This window comes from Cervus canadensis, chromosome 8 (genome assembly GCF_019320065.1).
Source record: "Cervus canadensis isolate Bull #8, Minnesota chromosome 8, ASM1932006v1, whole genome shotgun sequence".
Classification (NCBI taxonomy): Eukaryota; Metazoa; Chordata; class Mammalia; order Artiodactyla; family Cervidae; genus Cervus; species Cervus canadensis.
This window is the reverse complement of record NC_057393.1, coordinates 50684632-50707907: the sequence shown is the minus strand read 5'-3', so window position 1 is coordinate 50707907 and position 23276 is coordinate 50684632. Positions and strand designations below refer to the sequence as shown.

The 23276-nt window shown below is 39.4% G+C and overlaps 1 protein-coding gene across 3 annotated transcripts in view; it reads left to right on the top strand.

Moving 5' to 3' along the window:
• Positions 1 to 2081: 2081 nt before the first annotated feature.
• The window catches only part of CCSER2 (coiled-coil serine rich protein 2), a 179400-nt gene continuing 158205 nt past the window's right edge, over positions 2082 to 23276 (top strand). For 2 of the 3 annotated variants that reach the window (XM_043476206.1, XM_043476207.1), the window contains exon 1: positions 2082 to 2306. The gene's annotated coding sequence lies outside the window, so the exon portion shown is untranslated. Of the gene's footprint in view, positions 2307 to 16761; positions 16828 to 23276 lie in introns of all 3 variants that reach the window. The other variant, XM_043476208.1, reaches the window with a different exon arrangement.

Sequence of the window (23276 nt, the reverse complement as noted above, 5' to 3'; positions counted from 1 at the left end):
GCCTAGCTTGTGTTGAAGGCTGTCACAGTTATGATATTTATCCACATGATAACACATGATGCTTAAACTTTTGTCTCTCATCAGTGATTCATGGGTTCCTGGGAGATGGTCATCTCCTACCTGAGTAGGATGACAGTTGCATAGATTGTTGTTAGTAACAATGGTTCTAAAGGTGTGGACATTATTCCTTCCAGGAACTTATTAGAAATACAAATTCTTGGGTACCACCCAAGCCTTCTGAATCAGAAACTCTGGGGGTGGTGACCAGCCATCTACAGTTTACTAAGCTCCCCAAGTGATTCTGGTGCATGCTAAAATTTGTGAACCACTGCTCATCTTGATCTGCCCTCTCACCTTTAACCTCTGTCATAAACTGGCTTTAGAGTCTCAGAGGTTAGACTTCCATGGATATATATAATAAGTATATACAATATATTTGTATTTAACACTAAAAGCTTTTCTATATATAGCTTATGTGCCTGACAGAATTAATGATAACAACCAAGTAAATGAAATAGGGATTTAGAGTAAACAGCACTTTTCCCAGTAAGGAAAATTAGATGAAACTGGGAACTATTCATACATAGCAAGCACTCAGTAACCTTTGTAGAGGAGGAAGGGAAAGGGGACAGTACTTAAGAGCTTCCAAACAAAAGAGAAAACATGATCAACTCAAGTCTTTAGAGAATCACAAGAGAGCAACCTAGCAGTTTTGAGAAGCATAGCTCTTTCTGGTTTTTAAAACTGAGAGATGTTCCTTTCCCCGGCCCTCGAATGCATATTATCGAGTATGTAGCATTTTCCCCAGTTCCTATGTATACAAGCCATGAGGAGCCATTTTTTGTACCACCTCTCAGTTTAGCTGATGGCATAACTCCCAAAGCACATGTTAGTAAGTACATCTCTTGAGGATATTCTTGAGGGTTGTGTTCAAGGGTTCAGTCTGGTGTTTGTCTCCTTACCTGACTTAATCCAAAGATAAATTACAGAGTGTTTAGATCTAGTCTTTCTAAACATTTTAAACATACATCTTATCATCCAAGAAATTCAATCTTTAACTTTAGGGGTTGATGTTAAAAATGACACTTTATTTTCCAAATATAAAAGTGTTAGATCATATTAAGAGAAATGTGGTTCTACAGGTCAGGCATGCTCCCTGGTATCAGTCTGGCAATTTTCATTCCCTTTCCCCTTGGAGTATCACTGATCTGGAGGATGGAAGAAATAAGTATTTTTCAAGAAATTCTCCTTAAATATTATTTACAGTGGAGATGTTGATAAGGCTGGCCCCCAAGAATTTCAGGTTGAAGCTAGCTTATTGCTACATAAGGGCAGCTCCAGGGCTTTTACATCCAGTCATATCCAGGGCGGAGGTTTCCAGGCGCAAGGACACGAACAGGCCCAGCCATCAAGAAAGGACGAGAAGAGAAGGCCTACGCGTGATTTAAGTCCCAAAGGGAAGGAGGACCTGGTCCCAGGCAAAGGAAACCCAGATTGATAGTGTCCTGAATTTGTTTCCATTCTCAGCACTCCGGTGTGCCTCTTCCTTCCCCTCAATCTCAGCAAGATCTGGCAGAGTGTGTGGTTCTGATATACCCAGAGCAAGCACGGGAGGGAGGGCAGAGAACACGGATGGACTTAGAAATACAAACTGTTAGAGGTGTCTTCTCTATCGCAAGGTGGGAGAGGAGCCCATGTCTGACCCAAAGCTCAGATTACTCCTAACTTCTCAGGATCAGGAGGTTGAATTGCCGGGTTTGACCGCGGTCAGGCGGCAAATGTTGGTTCAGGAGGCCGGCTATAGGTGGGTCATCCTGTTAGAGGCATCACAGCTTTGGATCCAGCAAAGGCCTGAGTCAGGGGGCAGAGAGGCAAGGTCAGTGGAAGGGGGCGGGTCCCGAGTGGGGGCGTAGCCTGGGAAAGGCTGGCGTGAGGGCGGGGGCGGTGCCAGAGGTGGGCCGAGGCTGGAGTCAGACGGCGGGGGCGGGCCCAGAGGCGGGGCCTAGCCCCAGAAGGTTCGCGCCTGCGCATGGGGGTTCCGGGGGGGGCGGGGCTGCGCGCGCGCGGTGCGCGGGCTCGGGAGGGCGGAGTCCAGGCAGGCGCCGGCCGAGGGAGGGGGCGCGGTGGCTTTGGAGTCCTGCGCTCCCTCAGGCCGTGGACGCGATGGTGGCTGCTGCGGGGCAGGCGGTGGGACCGGCGTGGATGTGATGGGTGGCCCCTTGCTTCACCTGCCGTCCTTGGGCCTGTAGGTCGCTGGGCGACTCATAGCCGGGCCGCGGCTGAGGAGGCAGCGCGACCTCCGCACGGTGAGAGCCGGGGTCGGGGCGAGAGCCTGGGAGCGAAGTCGGGGGCGGGAGACGAGGGGCGGCGAGCCCCCACGGCAACGCTGAGCAGGGGGCGCGGCCCTGGGCCCAGACCTGGGCTCTTGGGATAGGGCTGTGGCGTCTTCCGGCCTCCTGCCTTCCGGAGGACCCTCTGGAGCCCCCGCGAGCCGCCTGAGGCCGGGCAGCTGTGGAGCGGGGAGGCCAGACGCCCCTCGCCCCTGGGGCTGTGACAGGCGCATCGGGGGCCTTGGGCCGCTGGGGTTGCGGCCCTTCGCTCAGGAGAAATCAGGGGGAAGCTGAGATACCCAGTGATTTCAGAGTCAGGATGCTTGTGAGGGCTGATAGGGGAAAGTACCGGGGTGCCCCGAATGACTGTGGGTTTTTTTTTTTTTTTCCTTTTTAAAATGACTGGACCCAAACAAAGACACACCCTAAAAACACATCTTGAGGAAAAACTTTGGTGGCCCACACCGTTGCATAGGTTCAGATTCTTCTCTTCTTTTTACACATCTACTGTTTTTCTATATATATATTTTTAATGCACCTTACTTTTTTTGTCAGGCAAAGGGAGAATGAATCCTTTGGGGGAGCGTTTGATAGCCAAGCTTGAGTTTGAATTTCAATAATTGCAAATTCATCTTTGTAGGCTATCCAGCCAATTAGGGTTGCTGTTCCTAGGCTAGGCCTGAGCAGTGTGGAAATTACTGATGCAGGGACTCTTTGCAGTCCCAGATTGAAGTGTGTATGTTTCACTCCCACTGGTAAAATAACTGGAAGGTAGCTTTTTCAAAATATTATTTTGAAAGACATTCCTTTTCACCCCCCCCAACGTTGAAATATTAATCGAACCTATTAATTTTGCCATTTAAAAAATTTTAAGTGTAATCTTTTAGACTAGTTTAAAGAGAGTTTGGTTGTGGCACTTCTTTAACCTAAAGGAATTTAAGATACTTGGTTTCTGCAGAAGATAGTCACAAAAAACATGTTTTATCTGTAATTGATTTATATATTACAAGAATTTAAGCATTCCTCCCCGTTTGGCCTGAAGTCAGACGTTATTATTGTTTACCTCTTCATTTACTACTTAGTATATTTAGTAGTTTCTTGCTTGTTTTCTTTGGTGGTTCATCAACAATGATGTCAGATAATCTTTAGGTAACACACACACTTTATTGAACCTATTAGCTGTAATTCATACTCTTTTACTTTAGTGTTGTATTAATATGCCATAGTAACAAACCGCTGGAAGCCATCCTAAACAGCAGGAGCTCTCCATTTAACAAAAACATAAGACCATTTATTCTACCTTTCCTCACTCAGACCTATGTTTTCTGTTTGACTCAACTTTGAATGGGGGAAGAAGGGGAGACTTATTAATTTCATGTTTAAAAATCCATCATGTGACTCTTCATAATTTGTATTTGATAAAAGTCAGAGTCCTTCACAGTTTCTGGTACTTGTCTATATTTCTGATTTCATCTTCTACCATTTTGCCTGCCCTCTCTGTACAAAGACTACTTAGAGTTTTCTGAAGATGTCCTCTTCCTTTGTGGTTTTACCTCTATTGAGAATTTACCTGTTGCCTCTATTGAGAATTTTTCTCTAGTAAACAACTTGCCCTTCAAGACCTGACCAAATTAGCACCTCTGAATCTTGTCCAGACATCTTATCCCACTTGTCTCCACTGATCCATTAGTACATTGTACATTCTGCAGTTAGTACTTGTCAATTGGTAGTTAATGATTTCTTAATATGTCTGTGTCCAGTAGACTTTTGGGCTTAAGGGAAGAGACATTTGCAACTCCTAACACATGCTGTTGTATGGCACAGGTGCTCACAAACTGTTCATTGAATGAATTTTTGAGGAATGCTCCTAATCTTGAATATAGTTTCTAGGCAAAGCATGTTAGCTACCTCTTTCCATGTTAGAAAACTTAGAAGAGATGACTGCACAAGGTACTTTAAAATTTCTCAGAATAAAGTGAAACTTACTGTTGCTAGTTAGGAATGAAACCCTATTTATGAAAACCCTATTCATAAACCCTATTAGGAAACGCTTTATAAAAAAAGCCAATGTATTTTATGATACAAGAATGACAAAGAGTATGACCAGTAAGGATTGCTGCTTTTTAAATTGAGGCCTTTATTTTAAGACAAATTTGGCCAAGGTCATGCAGGTAGAATGGGACAGAACTGGGATACAATCCAGGTCTTTTGACCATCTGTGTCCTTGCCCCCAGTTTCTTCTTTCTAACTCTTGTCACAATCGGAGTAGGAGATTTTGAGAGGTTTGGACGTATTTAGTTAAGGGAGTCTATTCGTGGAATATTGTACTTGAAAGAATTAATAGATTATTTGGTTCAACTTTAAAATTTTCACTCATTAAACAACTAAAGCCCCAAAGGGCAAGAATCTTACTTGAGGTTACTTAGAGTTACTTGTATCCCATATCTCCTGACATCATGCATGTGTATTTTTTATTATTCCATGGTGCTCTAGGGGAAAGTGAGGAAGTTACCAATTTTCAGAGGGAGAGCAAAGCAGCTTCAACCTCCTTGACTGCTTAGCTGCCTGCCACTCTTAGGGTCTTAGAACCCTTGAGGCTAAGAAACATGATTATTCATTTGGGAATATAGGAGAAACCTAATCTCACTATTTCATTTGTCTAGAGAGTTTTGGATTTCATTGCTTGACAGAGTGCCCTATAATAAGTGGCTTCTGCTCACCATATGGAGACCCCACATAAAGTTATATTTTGATGGTAAAATAAGATTTAATAAAATAAGGTTGCAGCTGGCTAATAGCATGGTTAAAATTACATGTGTGGCTAGCTGTACGTGAGAAGAGCTATCTGATTACACCTACATGGTAGGTTTTTTGGGAAAGAAAAATTGGTTTTATGCCTTTGAAAACTAGTTTCGAAATGTGTACTTAGTATAATAGGCCTGATCAATATCAGCAGGCTACTTAATGGTCAAGAAATTAAAAAAAAAAAATTAAAATAAAGTTTTTTTCTCATTTGCTACATATACACGATTTTGTACTGTAATCAAAGCATAGATATAGTGTTTAATATTTGCTTTTGTATTTAATGTTTTCTTATTGTTATGGTTTTTATGCATTTAAATTATTATACAGTGTTACAGTGAATTTATTTATTTATAATAATTGGATATCTAAGCTGCTTCCCATTTTTCACAGGATGCAGTTAATTAACTTGTAGAGGTCCTTTGTTTTGCTTCTTACCTTTAGGCTAAAGTTCCAGGAAGAGGATTATAAGGTCAAAAGGTGTGAAGGTTTTTGTCATCTTTGAAAAATATTGCCAGATTTATTTCTGAATGTAGTATTTATCTACACTGCTTCCAGCAGCTTGGTTGACCAGTTTTATTTTTAGATTTTACAGGCTTTTGTTTTTAACTTTTTTTCCCCAAATAAGAGTATCTGGTGTCTAAGATCACTGTTTACAATAGAAAAGGAAGTGCAGTGTTTTTCTCATTGTATTTTCTTCTTTGTAGGATTGATTGTCTTTTGCCTATAAGTTTACTGGAATCTTCTTACTAATTTTCATTAGCACTTAGCCTCATAAATATATTATTCTCTTGAAATATGTTTGTGATGCGTTTTATTTTTGTTATTTTTATTGCTGTAGACTTTCAGTTGGTTTTTTTTTTTTTTTGACTTTCAGTTTTAAAATTATTTAAATCATTGACTTAAATTTTTTTGTGTGAGATTTCATCTTTTGGTTGTGAGGTCTGAGAAAAATGTCATTCCACCATGTGATGCATATTTTTATTTTCTTAAGCTTGTAGAGTTTGTTTTGTTTTATATATATATATATCTTTAACTGTAATATATGCAGTTGTAATTGCATTTAAGTTATGTGGATTTTATACTAAAGAGAATCATCACATTCTTATGAATATCTGAATTTCTGTTGCTAAACTACTGTCTTTTTTCTTCTTGAACTTGGATAGGAAACAAAATGAAGCTAATGTAGTTATTTTTTTTTAATGGATTAAAAAAAAATAAAGTAAATTTAGATAAAAAATTTCATGAAAGCAATATTTTGGTTAATTGAAATTTTTCTTGGTTCAGGATTAACTAGAAGATCATTTTCGATTTAACTTTTATTGTTAATCATTCTAAAATATATGAAAATAAAATTTCGGTTATCTTCTTTTGGGAGTAAGACAGTCTAGGTAGATGAGACAATCTTAGCATAATAGTTAACATTGATTGCCGGTACTTTGCTGGCACTTGAATAGAACTTCTTACTTAATCTTCATAATGATCCTAAGATGTGGGTTCTTTTCATATTTTCATTTTGCAAATGAGAAAGAGAGGTAAGGTGACCTGCCAAAGGTAACACAGCTAGTAAGCATTGGAACTAGAACTCAAGCAGTCTGCCTGCTTTTGAAGTTCATTTGAAAAATATATTATTTTCCCTGCTAAGGATTTGAACTTTATCTTTCAGGTCCTGGAAGCATATTAGATGTTTCAAAGCAAGGGGATGATATAGGATGTTAAAACTTTTAGGGAGATGTCTGCTGTATCATTGGATACATGTTGACAGACGTATGTTGACATATCGTGGATATATATTGAATTGTGTTTCTGATAGGAAGTAGTTGAAATAGGTCTAATGAGAAATGAAGCCTAAACTGTAAGTTGGAAGTAGAGATCAAGGGATATTATGGAAATATATGGAGTTTAGTAACTGATAAGAGAGTGGGAAGCTGGAGTGTTGATTTGGACGTTATCGAGTGGGGTAATGACAGATGACTGTGTGCTCACAGCACTTTGTTCTGTTTTGTTCATAGCACTGACTGAGATTTATTGTACCGAACTTAGTGACACATCTACCTCCCCTATTGGGTTATGTACTTGTCAAGGACAGGAACTGAGTAGAAGGCATGAGCTGATACGGGAAGATGACAAGAAACTGAACTGGGGGTAGGAAACATGAAATCACCAAAATAAAAAAGTGGCTGGAGGAAGAGAAGCTCTAGAGAGTGAAAGCCGTCAGGGAGAAGGGGGAAAAGCCATCAGTGCAGGATTAGGTGTGTTAAGGAGAGGGAAGTGTTAGCACTGAAGTGAATACAGAATGCCACCTCCAGCTAGAAATGGTTTTGGTTTGTGTGCCCTCTTGTGATTTGCTGGTGGCCAGTGGCTCTATGGAATTAAATAGTCTTTCCTTTGTTTCTGACCTTTTCCCCTCCTCGGTACTGACCTTTTCCCCTCCTCGGTACCTTTTTCAGAGTATGCTGCGTCTTCTTTATAGCTTCTGCCATCTGCTTGCTGCAGGCGCTGATGCTAGGGCCTGACTCAGCCTATAGAGAACAACCAATCAGAATGGCCCTTTCTTTTTAAGTGAATTGACCAAGCAAGAGTATGATAGGTGTAGTATCTTGAGTTTTCAGTTCTTTTCTCCTGAGTTGGTTGCCTTGAATGCTTCCAGAATTACCTGTCTGACTTGGTTACTACCTCTGGTTGGTTGAGATTTGGAGTCATTTGGAAGCCAGAGGATTCTTAAAGCCTGCATCCATGGAAGATTTTCACATTTTCCACATCAATCAGAAAGTTAATTTGAAAATATTTAGATCATTTTTGAGGATTGTTGACCATCATTCCAAATAATTAAGAATCTGTGTTCTCTTGGTATAGTTCTATCATTATCTAAGGTTTGGGAACTTGTTTTAAATTTCCGTGATCAGTTCCTAACTTACTTCATTTGTCTGTTTTTTGAAGAGTCACTTAGAAAAGGAATTTGTGCATGATGTCGTCTGCTGCCATTTGCTTCAGAGCATCCTTTCCTTCACTGTCTGCACTGTCCTTTCTCTTATCCTTCTGCCCAGTTTCTGTACTTGGTAAGTAGAATAGGAAGTGGAAAAGAGAAAAAATATGGGTAATTATTCCTCCCTCCCGCCTTTCCAGTTGTTACTCTTTTCCCTCCCCCATTACTGCTCCCAGCTGTCCATTTTGGCGTGATCTCCTGCCCCATCTCTTCAACTCTCTGTGTGGTAATGGGAGATGCAAGACAGCTCTTTAATTGAGGGGTGCTGGATTTCTTAGGGTTTTGGTTCTTCTGTGATCTCTGTTTTGGTGTTATATTGAAGAGCCTAGGTGACATCTTATATCTTAACAGATGTTTCAATTCCCCAGCAATCTACTTCTCTTTAAAATGGAAAAAAATAAATGCAAGTCCTGTTTCTTTGAATCCCTCCCGCCTCCCTCCCCCCCTCCCCCCTCCCCCCACCCCCAACACATACACCCGTCCTCCCCTATCAAGATGCCAGAATCTTTTGATGATGGAGCCCCTAGTGGATACACTAGAGACAATGAAGATAGGCAGTCACCAGAAGCTACTTTGAATTGTTGTTGTCATTATATTAATGAGACTTGGTTGCAGCCTGAGTGCTTTGGGGAAATTTGAGAGCTTTCTCTGACCATTATGTCTTGGCAGCCAGTGTTAGGGTTGGGAGTTACAATTTTCTTAGAAGACCATAGCTCAGAAAAGCTGGGACTATTCATAAGAGCTGTTGAAGTGTATAGAATGGATCTGGTGATATTTTGATCTGAATTGATAGGCCAGCCTACAGGAAACATATCCAGGTGGTGTTTCCTTACAAGGAGGCAGGGATGGCCATTTCTTCTTCGTTTATTTAAATATTTTATCTCAGGCTTATTTTAAAATAGTTTGGACTTGTCAGCCCTTATTTATAATTGGCATCAGCTAGAGATGCAGATTTGGTTGTTTTTGTGGCTAGTTTTGCAGTTGACTTTTTTTTTTTTTTTTAATGACTTGAGGATTTCTTCATGGTAAGGTTCCTCAGCCCAGACTTTGAGACCAGTTCCTGAATCTGGATTTTCTTCATTCATGCCATCTAGCCATTCAACAAATACCAGCTGGGCGCTTGCTAGTAATGTTGCAGTGAAGAAAACACATTTTCTGATCTTGTAGGAACTTACATTCTAGTAACAAAATACAGGAAGTATATATGTAACATGTCAAGTACTTTTGTTGTTGTTGTTTAGTTGCTAAGTCATGTTTGACTCTTTTTGTGACCCCATGAACTGTAGCCTGCCAAGCTCCTCCATGCATGGGATTTTCTAGACAAGAATACTGGAGTGGATTGCCTTTTCCTTCTCCAGGGGATCTTCCTGACCTAGGGGTCGAACCTGAGTCTCCTGCATTGGCAGGTGGATTCTTTACCACTGAGCTACCAGGGAAGCCAATCAGCTACTATATTGCTGTGGAAAAAAGCAAAGCAAAATAAGGTGGAAAGAACATGCAGGGGGGGATGCTTCTGTTTTATTTAAGGTGGCTAGAGGAGGCTGCAGTGATGAGTGGTGAACAGAGATGTGGAAGAAGTGAGGTTGTGATTAATTTGTGCTTATATTAGGGGAGAGAATTTGAGGAAGATGAAATAAGAGCGCAGTCTTTTGTCTGAAGCATGCTTGTCCTATTTGAGGAGTTGAAGGTAGATCCTTTTTTTTTTTTTTTTTTGTACTGTGGTGAGGAACAGGGGTGCCTGGTGTGCTGCAGTTTATGGGGTCGCAAAGAGTCAGACACGACTTAGCGACTGAACAACAACCACAAGTAGATCATTGGAGGCATTGAGGGAAAGGACATGAAGGTGGACGATGAGGTCAGAGAGGTGGGGGAGGGGCCGAAGGGATGGCAGTGGGTGTGCGAAATAGATCATATATGACGTTGTAGGCCAATAGAACTTACCAGTTTTTACCCTGGAAGTGGGAAGCTATTGGTTGATTTTGACTTGTTTTAAAAAGACCTCTTCAGCTGCTGTGTAGAGAATGTCAAAGGCGAGGCATAATCAGATAATTCAGCAGGCTCCTGCAATAACCCTCAGTAGGAGATGATGGTGATTTTAGGCAGGGTTGGAAGAAGTGCGCATGTTCTGTATACAGTACATTTTGAAGGTAGAGCCAACAGAATTTGGTGGTGGATTGGATGTGGGTTGTAGGTTTTGACCTGAAAACCTGAAAGAATGGCATTGCCCTGTACTGGCATGGGGAAAACTGCAGGAGAAGCAGGTTTTAGGGGTAAATAATAATGAATTCAGTTTTGGATTTGTTAGCAGTCCAAGTGGAGATACGGTCTAGACAGCTAGGTATACTTGAGCCTGCAGTTCAGGTCAGAGAAGTGACTGGAGATAGAAGTTTCCTGTCATTGGCATAGAGGTAGTATTTAATACTATTAAAACTGATTGAGATAATGGGAGTGAGAGACTTCTCCACTGGAGAAGTCAAGAGACTTTGCCTTGGCGTCCTGTAACGCTGTTGGAGAGAGAGGGACCTAGAGAGGGAGAGTTAGTGCTAGAGTTAAAAAAGGAGAGTGGATCACAAAGAGTCAGATATGGCTGAAGACTGAGGAGGTGTGTGTGCACACACACACACCCAATTTTATCCTAATCTGTGACCCTAAGGTCTGTCATTATCATGTATGTGTCTTTATGTATTGACCTATTTTTTTCCCAAGTGAAGACAGTGGCTCCTGGAGAGAGAGATAAAAGAGTGTCTCTTCCCTCCAGTTTGGTGAGTTTTCTTCAGTTCAAAACTGTAATTTTTGTATGTAGGTAGCAACATTTTTAATGAGTTACTAGGAATCTGTTAAGTTTTTTTTTGGTTGTTGTTATTTTGACCAGTTTTTCTTTGGTAATTTTTACTAATTATCATTCTCAGGAGTTTTGCACAGTGCTAGCCGTGTGGTTTGTGTGTTAGTCGCTTAGTCATGTCTGACTCTTTGCAACTCCATGGACTGTAACTCAGCAGAATACTGGAGTGGGTTGCCATTCCCTTCTCCAGGGGGATCTTCCCAATCCAGGAATTGAACCAAAGTCTCCTGCATTGCAGGTAGATTCTTTATTGTCTGAGCCACCAAGGAAGCCCTTAGCCATGTGATAGGTTCTGAATTTTGATTTGTTTTTTTCTGTCTGGTCTTGTAGTTTTATTATGAAGTACCTTAAATTTTTTTTAAGTAGTAAAAGCCTTTTAAAGTATAAGCAAAATGCTTCTAAGGGAAAAACGCAGTGGCCACTCTTTCTCCTTTTTTTCTAACGTCTCTGGTTGCACTTGTACTGTAATTGTTTCTGTTTATTGAGTTATCTGAGATGAGTTCTGAAACTCATGTTGAAAGCCCATTTTACAGTTATAGCACTTTACCTCTTTCTGTGGTTCACTTACGCTTGAGTAAGTAGTTGTCAATATTTAGTGCTGGAGCATTAATGCAGTCGTTTCTTAATCTTTAGTTTTCTTCCAGATTTTCTTTCCTAAGCCACTGATCCATGCTACTGACATGGATTTCTGAAATAAGTTTTGTAAATATTGCTTAAAAATCTTCTGTGTCTCCTCCCTGTGTTTTTCTTTTTTTCCTTCTCCTACCGGCACTTGCACTCTGCTTTAGGGATTGAGAGTGCTCCTTAGGGAATTCTAATGCACATTTGAGGTTTCTTACCACTGGACGACAGGGTGAGGGTCAGATTCCTTATCAGTGTACAGAAAGTCCTTCATGAGCTGTGGCCCTCACCTCTGTCATGGTTCCATGAAGATGAGAAACTCTTTGACCTCTCCATGCTTTTGCACATACTATTTCTTATTTTTCCAGAATACTATTCAACTGCGTAGCTCTGTCTTGTTAAGTGACTTCATCTTTTGAAAAGCTCAGCATAGACATCTCCTTTTCCAGGATAGCTTCTAGGTTTATTTTTATCATGTCTCCTCTCCCCATCCTCCATTATCTTCTCTGTTCTGTTACCTGTGTTCCTTTACATTTTGCAGTTATTTTGTTGTAGTATTTGCTGTATGTTACTTTGCTTTTTGTCTGGTCTTCTTTGTTCTAATGCAAACTGATAGTCCCTCAATAAATTTTTGTTGAATGAATGATTGAATAAAGCAAGTAATTATTCAGTATTGACCCAGTTTAGATTGACCTATTTGGTTGGACTGTTCAGTTCAGTTCAGTCACTCAGTCATGTCCGACTCTTTGTGACCCCATGAACAACAGCACGCCAGGCCTCCCTGTCCATCACCAACTCCCGGAGTTCACCCAAACTCATGTCCATTGAGTTGGTGATGCCATCCAGCCATCTCATCCTCTGTCGTCCCCTTCTCCTTCTGCTGTCAATCTTTCCCAGCATCAGGGTCTTTTCAGATGAGTCGGCTCTTCCCATCAGGTGGCCAAAGTATTGGAGTTTCAGCTTCAACATCAATCCTTCCAATGAACACCCAGGACTGATCTCCTTTAGGGTGGACTGGTTGGATCTCCTTGCAGTCCAAGGGACTCTCAAGAGTCCTCTCCAACACCACAGTTCAAAAGCATCAATTCTTTGGTTCTCAGCTTTCTTTATAGTCCAACTCTCACATCCATCCATGACTACTGGAAAAACCATAGCCTTGACTAGACGGACCTTTGTTGGCAAAGTAATGTCTCTGCTTTTAATATGCTGTCTAGATTGGTCATAACTTTCCTTCTAAGGAGTAAGTGTCTTTTAATTTCATGGCTGTAGTCACCATCTGCAGTGACTTTGGAGCCCAAAAAACTAAAGTCAGCCACTGTTTCCACTGTTTACCCATCTATTTGCCATGAAGTGATGGGACTGGATGCCATGATCTTAGTTTTCTGAATGTTGAGTGTTAAGGCAACTTTTTCACTCTCCTCTTTCACTTTCATCAAGAGGCTCTTTAATTCTTCTTCACTTTCTGTCGTAAGGGTGGTGTCATCTGCATATCTGCGGTTATTGATATTTCTCCCGGCATTCTTGATTCCAACTTGTGCTTCTTCCAGCCCAGCATTTCTCATGATGTACTCTGCATGTAAGTTAAATAAGCAGGGTGACAAAATACAGCCTTGACGTACTCCTTTTCCTATTTGGAACCAGTCTGTTGTTCCATGTCCAGTTCTAACTGTTGCTTCCTGACCTGCACACAGATTTCCCAGGAGGCAGGTCAGGTGGTCTGGTATTCCTATGTCTTGAAGAATTTTCCACAGTTTATTGTGATCCACACAGTCAAACGCTTTGGCATAGTCAATAAAGCAGAAATAGATGTTTTTCTGGAACTTTCTTGCTGTTTGATGATCCAGAAAATGTTGGCAGTTTGATCTCTGGTTCCTCTGCCTTTTCTAAGTCCAGCTTGAACATCTGGGATTTCATGTTTCACATATTGCTGAAGCCTGGCTTGGAGAATTTTGAGCATTACTTTACTAGCTTGTGAGGTGAGTGCAATTGTGTGGTAGTTTGAGCATTCTTTGGCATTTCCTTTCTTTGGGATTGGACATCAGTTTAATTTTTACAGACTATGCAAATAAACAATTCAGACAGCATTGTTAAAGCCAAAGACTCACCCTCATAGTGTCTTAGGAAATAGACATTTTGTTAAATATTTGTTCTTATGAGCAAATAATAAGATTTGTTGATGATTTCATTATGTAGCTCAAATTTCTCTTCTTGTCTGAATATCAGAATGTAGCTGACTTGCAGAATACAGGTTTGAACTGCGTGTCCACTTACGTGTGGAATTTTTTAAAAGTAGATACTGTAGTATGGTACCATCTTGGTTGGTAACATCTGCAGATTCAGAGGGACCAACTATAGGGAAAGTTGACTGTAAATTGTACTTGATTTTCAGCTGCATGGAGGTTGGCACGCTTAGCCCCTGTGGTTTCATTTTTTTCTCTTTGATGTTTCTGTTTGGATGTTGTCCTTAGACACCTGTCATCTGAACCATATCTTAAACTCATTCCCTAAACTTTATCTTGACTTCTCCATTAGTGTTTTCTATATTACCATCTTGTAGTCACTTAGGTTTCTCTGTGCTAACTTTGAGTCATCCTTCTATATCTTGTCATTACTGAGTTCTTTTGTAATTCAACAACATTTTTTTGGCCACTTCCTGTGTTCCTGTTTTGTTCTAATCGTGAGATGCCTAATAAGAGAGGGTCCCAGTCCACAAATGATTATGATGCGATGTGATGGGTATAATAATTTAGTAATAGTGGAATATCTAGGGCACCCTGGGATTAGAGAATATCTCTCTTTCATGTATCTCTTTAATTCTTATTTTGTCTACTGCCAGCATCTTTCAGGCCCTTATTATTAACGTTTAGATAAGTTTAAGACTGCTTAATAGCTTGTAACTCTCTTGTCATTCCAGTTCATCATGAAATTTGTCACCAGGCTAGTTGTTTCAAAAAGAAAAAAAAAAAGCTACTTGTCTTTCTGTTTTCTCACAGAAAAAAATCTAAAATAGAATAAAATCTGGAATGCAAAGTCTTTGGCCCAGACTTCCTTTCTTGTCTTCTGCTACATGAACCTTTAATTCCAGCAAAACTCTCCCACATTCTGTTCCAAATTCACTTTGCACTCTTCCTTTTCTGTTTCCTCCTCCCAACAATGTTTTTTTTTTTTTCTCTTGCTCCTTCTACTTATTGAGATTGTATCTATCCTTGGACATGATTACTAATTGTTAAATCCTGTGTGAACTGTTTAGATGATCACGCCCATATTCTTGACACCCTCTTTTTCTTGGCTTCCGTGATATCACTCTCTCCTGTTTTTCTTACCTCTTCTTTCTCAGCTGTCATTAACTAACTGCTGTCCCTTAATGTTCATGTTTTCTAAAGTTTCAGCCTGACCTCTTTTTTTCTTCATTGTTATACTTTCTTGAACACACATTATTTTTTGTTATCTCATATGTGTTCATTTATTCACCCTGGTTTCTCTCTTGAGCACTCCAGTCCTTAAGTTTGCTGTTTAGAATGTCCACCTGATTGTTCAGCAGAAAATCTGAAACTTAAAACATCAAAAATTTGTACATGGTCTTCTCCGGACTCATGTATTTACTTCATTTCCTGACTTGGCTAGTGATGTTGCCAGTCACTCAGTTACCCAAGTTATAAACCTGAGAATCATCTTGACTTCTGTTCGTTTTCCTGTGGCTTTCAAGTTCTGCTGATGGAGCTTTTCCTTCTCCATTCCCCTGACTGTTTCCTTCGGCTAGGTTCTAATATTCTGAGTAGACCGTTGTAAAAAGTCCTTTTGAAAGTGATTCTTCTCCTTGTGTCCTGGATATTCTACAGGAAATGCATGTTGGTTGTATCCAGCAGGAATGTCAAAGGCAAAATCATTTTGAATCTGCCATCCTAGAATAGCACTTGAACCAAGGACTAAACGTTGTGTATCCATTAAAGGTCTTTTTCCTAAATATCTCTGTTAGGTGACATTGTTATATGCTTTTTACAAGAAATTTGCTTAAGGGTTAATAATATAATCTGTAAGGATTAATGGGAAAAAGCAAGAAAAGATACATGGATAAGTGCCAGATATAACTTATAGGACATTTTCTTAATGAGGTAGGAAAAGAGATTAAAAGTTTGAAAGTAATACTTGCTGCTCTGTGTCCAAATGCCAGTTAAAGAACAATTGAGTTTAGGAAGATCTTGAGGCTGTGAATAAATGAAAATAGGAGCTTTAGTGTGGAGAATTGTAAGCTAATATATTTGAGTAGTACTTTGAAGAGATGCTGTTTAACTGTCAGTTAATACCCAGAAGAGACTGCTGATATCATTGTTGCGTGTTCCTGGAAGATGCTGGCCTAATGTGCTGATGCTGCAGATAGGATAACATAACCAATATACCTCTACATCCTTTAATATGATTCACAAGCACAAGTTGTTTAGTATTGAATCATCATTTTCTGAACCCAGATATAACCATAGAAGAGCTCTTTAGTTTCCTGAACTTTTTCTTGATTTGCTAACAGATTTTGTAAAATTTTATGGTATTTGTCTTGCTTGTAACATTTAAAGAATTATACATTTGGAGAAGAAAGTATTTTAAAATTTGAATCCTTTATATTCTGGATGCTTTAGCACATATTTCAAAATAATTGAATTTTACATGTTGGTGAATATTTTGCAAAAATATTAAGTGTATTTTTATTAGCCTTTGCTGTTGCTACGTTGTTGATCTTTATTTACTTTTTGGATAAATTTAGGGTTTGTGAGGCTGGCAGTAGATTCTCACTTGAAAATTATGTTGGAAAGTCTTTGAGCATCTGTAATGTAGCATTTTGACATTTAGTGTGGGGTGTGTGTATCATTTTGGCTTATATTGTTCTGCCTAGAGGGTACCCTTGTGGAGGAAGTAAAAAAGAAAGGTAAAAAATCTTCAGAGAGAGTCCCTAAGGTGGACCAAGGTGAGTGAGTGGGCATTTTGAGCCAAGGTGGGCAGTATGGCTTCAAGACTGATAAGAAGTCCTGAAAGATCATAGTATTGTCACAGATCCTTGGGCGGTTTGGTATAAGTGGAAGACAGGGTTTATTGTGCAGTGATGAGACAGAGCTGCTGCAAGAGAATGAAAGCCAGATTTTGAAGGGTTTTTTGTCTTAACTGCATTTTCTTTTAATTTTTATGTTTAGTTGGAGGATAATTGCTCCACAGTGTTGTGTTGGATTCTGCTGTTCAACATCGTGAATCAGCCAGAGGTATACACGTATCCCCTCCTTCCTGAGCCTCCCTCGCAGGTGAGGGAGCCTCTCTCCCTCCCTCCTCACCCCTTAGGTCCTCTCAGAGCACCATGCTGAGCACCGTGTGTTATGTTTAGTTGCATTTTCTTAGTGTCTGTGTGTCTATGGATAGGTAGTGTGATTTCTCCAGTTTCATTTTGCTTAAATTTGCAAAATGAGAATAATGAAAATATCTATATTGTGGGATAGTTGTGAGGTTTAAATGAGGTATTGTAGGTACCTGGGATACAAGTCCTCAGTAGATGTCATCTGCTGTTGTTAGTACTGTTTTAAAGGGTTTGTTCTTTGGAGGGCCATTGAAAGAGTTTGAGTTGAAGAGGGAAATGATCAGATTTGTGATTTTAAATATCAACTCTGGGAAAGCTATAGGGATGAAATGAAGGGGAAGAAACTGAAGGTAGGGAATTGAGAAAAAATTATGCTAGAATACTGGCTAGAGATGGTAAGATTCTAGATTAGGAAATGAGGTAGTGTTGGAGAAGACAGGATGGAGTTGAGAATTATTACAAATTGACATGCACATTGTATTCCATGAGTTGGAGAGACCTAAAGGAAACTAGGAGAACAGACAGCCATCATAGAGTACCCAGCTGAGTAGGAAGCACTGTACTCTCCTACTCATAAGAGAGTGCAGAGAGGGTGGTTAGAAGCCAGCACTTGTCATTGCCAAGGAGCTAATGACTGAGCTGGGTTGCCTACTTTTCCTCAGTGGGGCTGGAGCATTTGGGCAAGTCTGGATGAGTCCAGAACAGTGACTCTGGGCAGCTCACTGGGATAATGTGCCTACTGTCAGGAAACTCTCATGAGTGGAGGAGAATGACATAGACCATAAGTAGACCTAAGTAGTGGGGCTTCCCAGGTGATGCTAGTGGTGAAGAACCTGCCTACCAGTGCAGGAGACATAAGAGGCATGAGTTTGATTCCTGGGTGGGGCAGATCCCTTGGAGGAGGAAATGACAACCCACTCCAGTAGTCTTGCCTGGAGAAACCCGAGGACAGAGAAGCCTGGCAGGCTACAGTCCGTAGGATCGCAGAGTCAGGCACAACTGAAGCAACTCAGTGTACATAGCCCTAAGCAGTACCAGGTATGAAACAGGAAACGAGCTAATCCCTGTGGAGTTGGAATGACTAACTGACAGTGTTGTGCTGTATTATTATTTGGATTTTATAAGTACTAAAAGAGGATCACACCCTACTAGAGACTCACCGAAGGTGGTTTTGTTAATTTTGCAAGCCCAGAAGTATCCTTCAGGCATTTGGTATTTTAACATTTGATAGTGAGACCTTTTGAAGTATTACTTTATAGTCATTTTGGGTAAAGATGTATTTCTGTTTTTTAGTTGTGTTTTTTCGGAAATACTTTATGCTGTTTATGTTTGTGTATTTTCGTTTAGTTGTGTTGTGTCTGGCAAGTTTAATTGTAGCATTTGAAAAACTACCTTTCACAGTAAAATGATTAGTTTTTAATTTGTTTACTAAGTTGACTATTCTTACCTGACATAATTTTACTTAAACGTTCTTTCATAACAGAGAACAAAGTTCTATCTAGAATCTTATGACATGTATTTTCTTGTTACTGAAGTGTTCTATGCGTTGTATTGACCAGTTGCCAGTATAGGTTAAATATAAATGTACTTTGATTTTAAGGTGTGGTTTTAAGACTTCAGACTTCTGTGGTTTTAATACTCAGACTTCAGCCTTTAACTTTTTTCAGTCATAGTTTATGAAATTATCTACTGTTTATGTCTTTAAGGTAAACATGATTTTGGGATTGTTCATATAGTGATATTAATATTTTCATTTCTTTATCAGCAACTCCTAGTTGTTATGTTTCTTTTGCTATGGAATTAGAATAAGACTCCTACATATTGCTATGTCCAAGGTAAAAAAACCCAAACAAACCCAAAACACCCTTTTACTAGAATTGTAGTCTCATAACATATTTATTTTCTTCAGTAACTTTCATTTCTTCACTCAGTAGCTTTTACTGTTTTTCCTACATCTTTAAGAATGAAAATTATTCAAATATGTTGTGGTCCTTGTTTTCAAGGAGCTTCCAGTCTAGTAGAGAAAGTAGAATACATGCAGACATGATTTTAAAGATAAAATAGTGTGATACTTGCTATATACTTAGAGAGGTATGGGAGTGTTTAGGAGGAACAATTAATCCGGGTAGAGATCACATGAACATGCTAATTCTACAGTAAGGTTTATTATTTATATTACATGAAAAGAGAAAATACAGAAGCATAGAGCTGTCATCTAGTAGCCTGATATAGATTAGAACATAAGGCATAGAACATTCCAGAGAGCAGAAGTATAGATATTGTACTTCATGTGAGGTTACAAATTGCAAAAACCCTGTTCTGGTCCTTCACCTCTTCTCATGCCATCTCTTTGTAGAGCTGTTGTGTATGCTTCTTGTCTCCCTGATGGGGATACTGCTGTGGGTAGTAGAAGAGACAAGTTGGCTTATTGAGGGGAAATAACATGTGAGATGGGTTGATTATTTAGCACGAATAAGAGAAATTTAGGACTGACTGCTTAAAACTTTTTTTTTTTTTAAATTTGGTAATTTCATACTCAGAAAAGTTACAAGAATAAGAATAATACAGAGACTGAGTAGTCTTTATCCAGTAGTCTTTATGTTGTTAATATTCTATGCTATTTGCTTATCATTTGCTCTCTCACATATGGACATAAATACATATATGTATACACATGTCTGTGTATGTGTATGTGTTCTTGCACGTGCCCACACGTGCTAAGCATTTGGGAGTAAGTTGCATATGTCATGTGTACGTGCTGAGGCGCTTCAGTTGTGTCACTCTGTGTGACACCATGGACTGTAACCCAGCAGGGTCCTCTGTCCATGGGCTTCTCCAGGCAAGAATACTGGAGGGGGCAAGAATAGTGAATATAAACTACTTCACTAAATTTTACGTTGATACAATAATTTGATCTACCATTTGTATTCCAGTTTTAAAAAAATTGACTGAGTCTCTTTTATAGCTTTAACCCACTTCCACAGACTGCCTTTTAAAGAGCAGAGGATGAATCTTGAGAGATTTTTGGTAGCAGTTTTCTATTAAAGGTCTAAAGGAAATCATGGAGACTCAAGTTGGATTCCCCTTTTATTCTGCATCTTGTCTTTCCCCTGGTCTTTCTGTCTCAGAAAATGGCAGCACCATTAGAACAACCATAAGTTGTTCCATTTAATCTATCACCAAATGCTATGGCTCCTATCTCCCTGGTCACCTTGAACTCCTTCTGTCCATCTACTTCATCCTGCCACTCCATATTTCTCATCTGAATCCTTCCTGCCTAGCTTCTAAACTGATTTCCTGCTTCCATCTTTTCTCTCTTACTATTCATTCTCCACATAACAGCCAGAATAATCTTTTAGAAATGCAAATTGGATTGTGTCACTCTCTTGCTTATAACCTTGATTGGCTTTTCATTGCATCAGACTGCTAGCTCCTTTTGGGTAACAACTTAAATATTATCCCTCTAAGGTGTTTTCCTTGATGCCCAGTCTGCTCTTTTCTCCTATAGCATTTCACTGTTTTCCTTCATATGATTTATGATTCATAATTGTTTACTTGTGTGTTTTTTTTTTCTTTTTCTCTGTTTCCTACACCAGACTAATTGCAAAAACCGTAACAGTCATGTCTGTTCTGTCAACTTTTGTATACCTAGCACTTAGTATATTGCTAGGATCTTAGCAAGTCATTAATAAATATTTGAATACTCTAGTAAAAGGAAACCTGGGAGGTTTTACTGCCCACTCAGTGTAAGAGTCTGCACTGTCTCTGGCAAGTGATTATCTATCTTGTTTTTGAATGCATTAACTTGTTGAGTAAATTCTGACAGTTTGAAAAGTTTTCATTGTTTTGGACTGAAAAATACCTTTCTGTTATTTCCATCCACTGATCCTAGTTCTGCCTCTTTTTGGCTTAAACTACTTGACAACAGTAATAATACATTGTCTTGGTTTTGCTAGGCTAAAACATTTGTAAATGCTTTGTTTTTCATCTTGACATGATTCTTCACCCTTACACCAGGGTAGCTCTAAATAAAAGTAATTTTTGAAAGATAAATATACTCATAATTGGTACAGTAATTTGTGGTAAAATATAGCATATAAATTTGGTATAGTATATTGTAGCCATTAAAATAATAACTATAACTGTATATATATGGGGATTATTTATAAAATAATGATATTTAAAGAGTAGGAAAAAAGTAGAATATTAAATTGTTTCTAGATATTTATCATAGCTAACTTTGGCATACAGATGTAATTGAAAAGAGAAATAAAGTAATGAGAACAGGGGATTATTTATAAAATAATGATATTTAAAGAGTAGGAAAAAAAGTAGAATATTAAATTGTTTCTAGATATTTATCATAGCTGACTTTGGCATACAGATGTAATTGAAAAGAGAAATAAAGTAATGAGAACAGGGGATTATTTATAAAATAATGATATTTAAAGAGTAGGAAAAAAAGTAGAATATTAAATTGTTTTCTAGATATTTATCATAGCTGACTTTGGCATACAGATGTAATTGAAAAGAGAAATAAAGTAATGAGAACAGTTTTGTTAGGGTAGTAGAATTACAGGAAGACGTTTTTAAGAGTTAGTAGTAATAGTTTAATAAAAAAGGATAGAATGTGCTGCTCATAATGTCATTCCAACTAGAGTTAATTCAGTTCAGTCGCTCAGTCGTGTCAACTTTTTGCAACCCCAATGACTGCAGCATGCCAGGCTTCCCTGTCACCAGCTCGTGGAGCTTACTCAAACTCATGTCCATCGAGGCAGTGATGCCATCCAACCGTCTCATCCTCTGTCATCCCCTTCTCCTCCTGCCTTCAATCTTTCCCAGCATCAGGGTCTTTTCTAGTGAGTCAGTTTGTCACATCAGGTGGCCAAAGTATTGGCGTTTCAGCTTCAGCGTCAGTTCTTCCAATGAATATTCAGTACTGATTTTCTTTAGGATTGACTGGTTAGATCTCCTTGCAGTCCAGGGGGCTCTCAAGAGTCTTCTCTAACACCACAGTTCAAAAGCATCAGTTCTTCGGTGCTCAGCTTTCTTTATATCCATACATGACTACTGGAAAAACCATAGCTTTGACTAGACGGACCTTTGTCAGCAAAGTAATGTCTCGGCTTTTTCTTATGCTGTCTAGGTTGGTCATAGCTTTTCTTCCAAGGAGCAAGTGTCTTTTAATTTCATGGCTGCAGTCACCATCTGCAGTGACTTTGGAGACCCCCAATATGTAGTCTCTCACTATTTCCATTGTTTCCCCATCAATTTTCCATGAAGTGATGGGACCGGATGGCATAATCTTAGTTTTCTGAATGTTGAGTGTTAAGGCAACTTACTCACTCTCTTCTTTAAGAGGCTTTTTAGTTCTTTGCTTTCTGCCATCAGGGTGGTGTCATCTGCATATCTGAGGTTATTGATATTTCTCATGGCAATCTTGATTTCAGCTTGGGCTTCATCCAGCCTGGCATTTCGCATGATGTACTCTGCATTTAAGTTAAATAAGCAGGGTGAGAATATGCAGCCTTGACATGCTCCTTTCCTGATTTGGAAACAGTCTGTTGTTCCATGTCCAGTTCTAACTGTTGCTTCTTTACCAGCATACAGATTTCTCAGGAGGCAGGTCAGATGGTCTGGTATTTCCATCTCTTGAAGAATTTTCCACAGTTTGTTGTGATTTGCACAGTCAAAGGCTTTGGTGTAGTCAATAAAGCAGAAGTAGATGTTTTCCTGGAACTCTCTTGCTCTTTTGATGATCCAGCAGATGTTGGCAATTTGATCTCTGGTTTCTCTGCCTGTTCTAACTCCAGCTTGAACTTCTGGAAGTTCACGGTACACATACTGTTGAAGCCTGGCTTGGAGAATTTTGAGCATTACTTTGCTAGTGTGTGAGATGAGTGCAATTATGTGGTAGTTTGAATATTCTTTGGTATTGCCTTTCTTTGGGATTGGAATGAAAACTGACCTTTTCTAGTCCTGTGGCCACTGTTGAGTTTTCCAGCTTTGCTGGAGTATTGAGTGCAGCACTTTCATAGTATCATCTTTTAGGATTTGAACTAGTTCATCTGGAATTCCATCACCCCCATTAGCTTTGTTTGTAGTGGTGCTTCCTAAGGCCCACTTGACTTCGCATTCCAGGTTGTCTAGCTCTAGGTGAGTGATGACACCATCGTGGTTATCTGGGTCCTGAAGATGTTTTTTGTATAGTTCTTCTGTGTATTATTGCCACTTCTTCTTAATACCTTCTGCTTCTGTTAGGTCCATACCATTTCTGTCCTTTATTGTGCCCATCTTTGCATGAAATGTTCCCTTGGTATCTCTAATTTTCTTGAAGAGATCTCTAGTCTTTCTCATTCT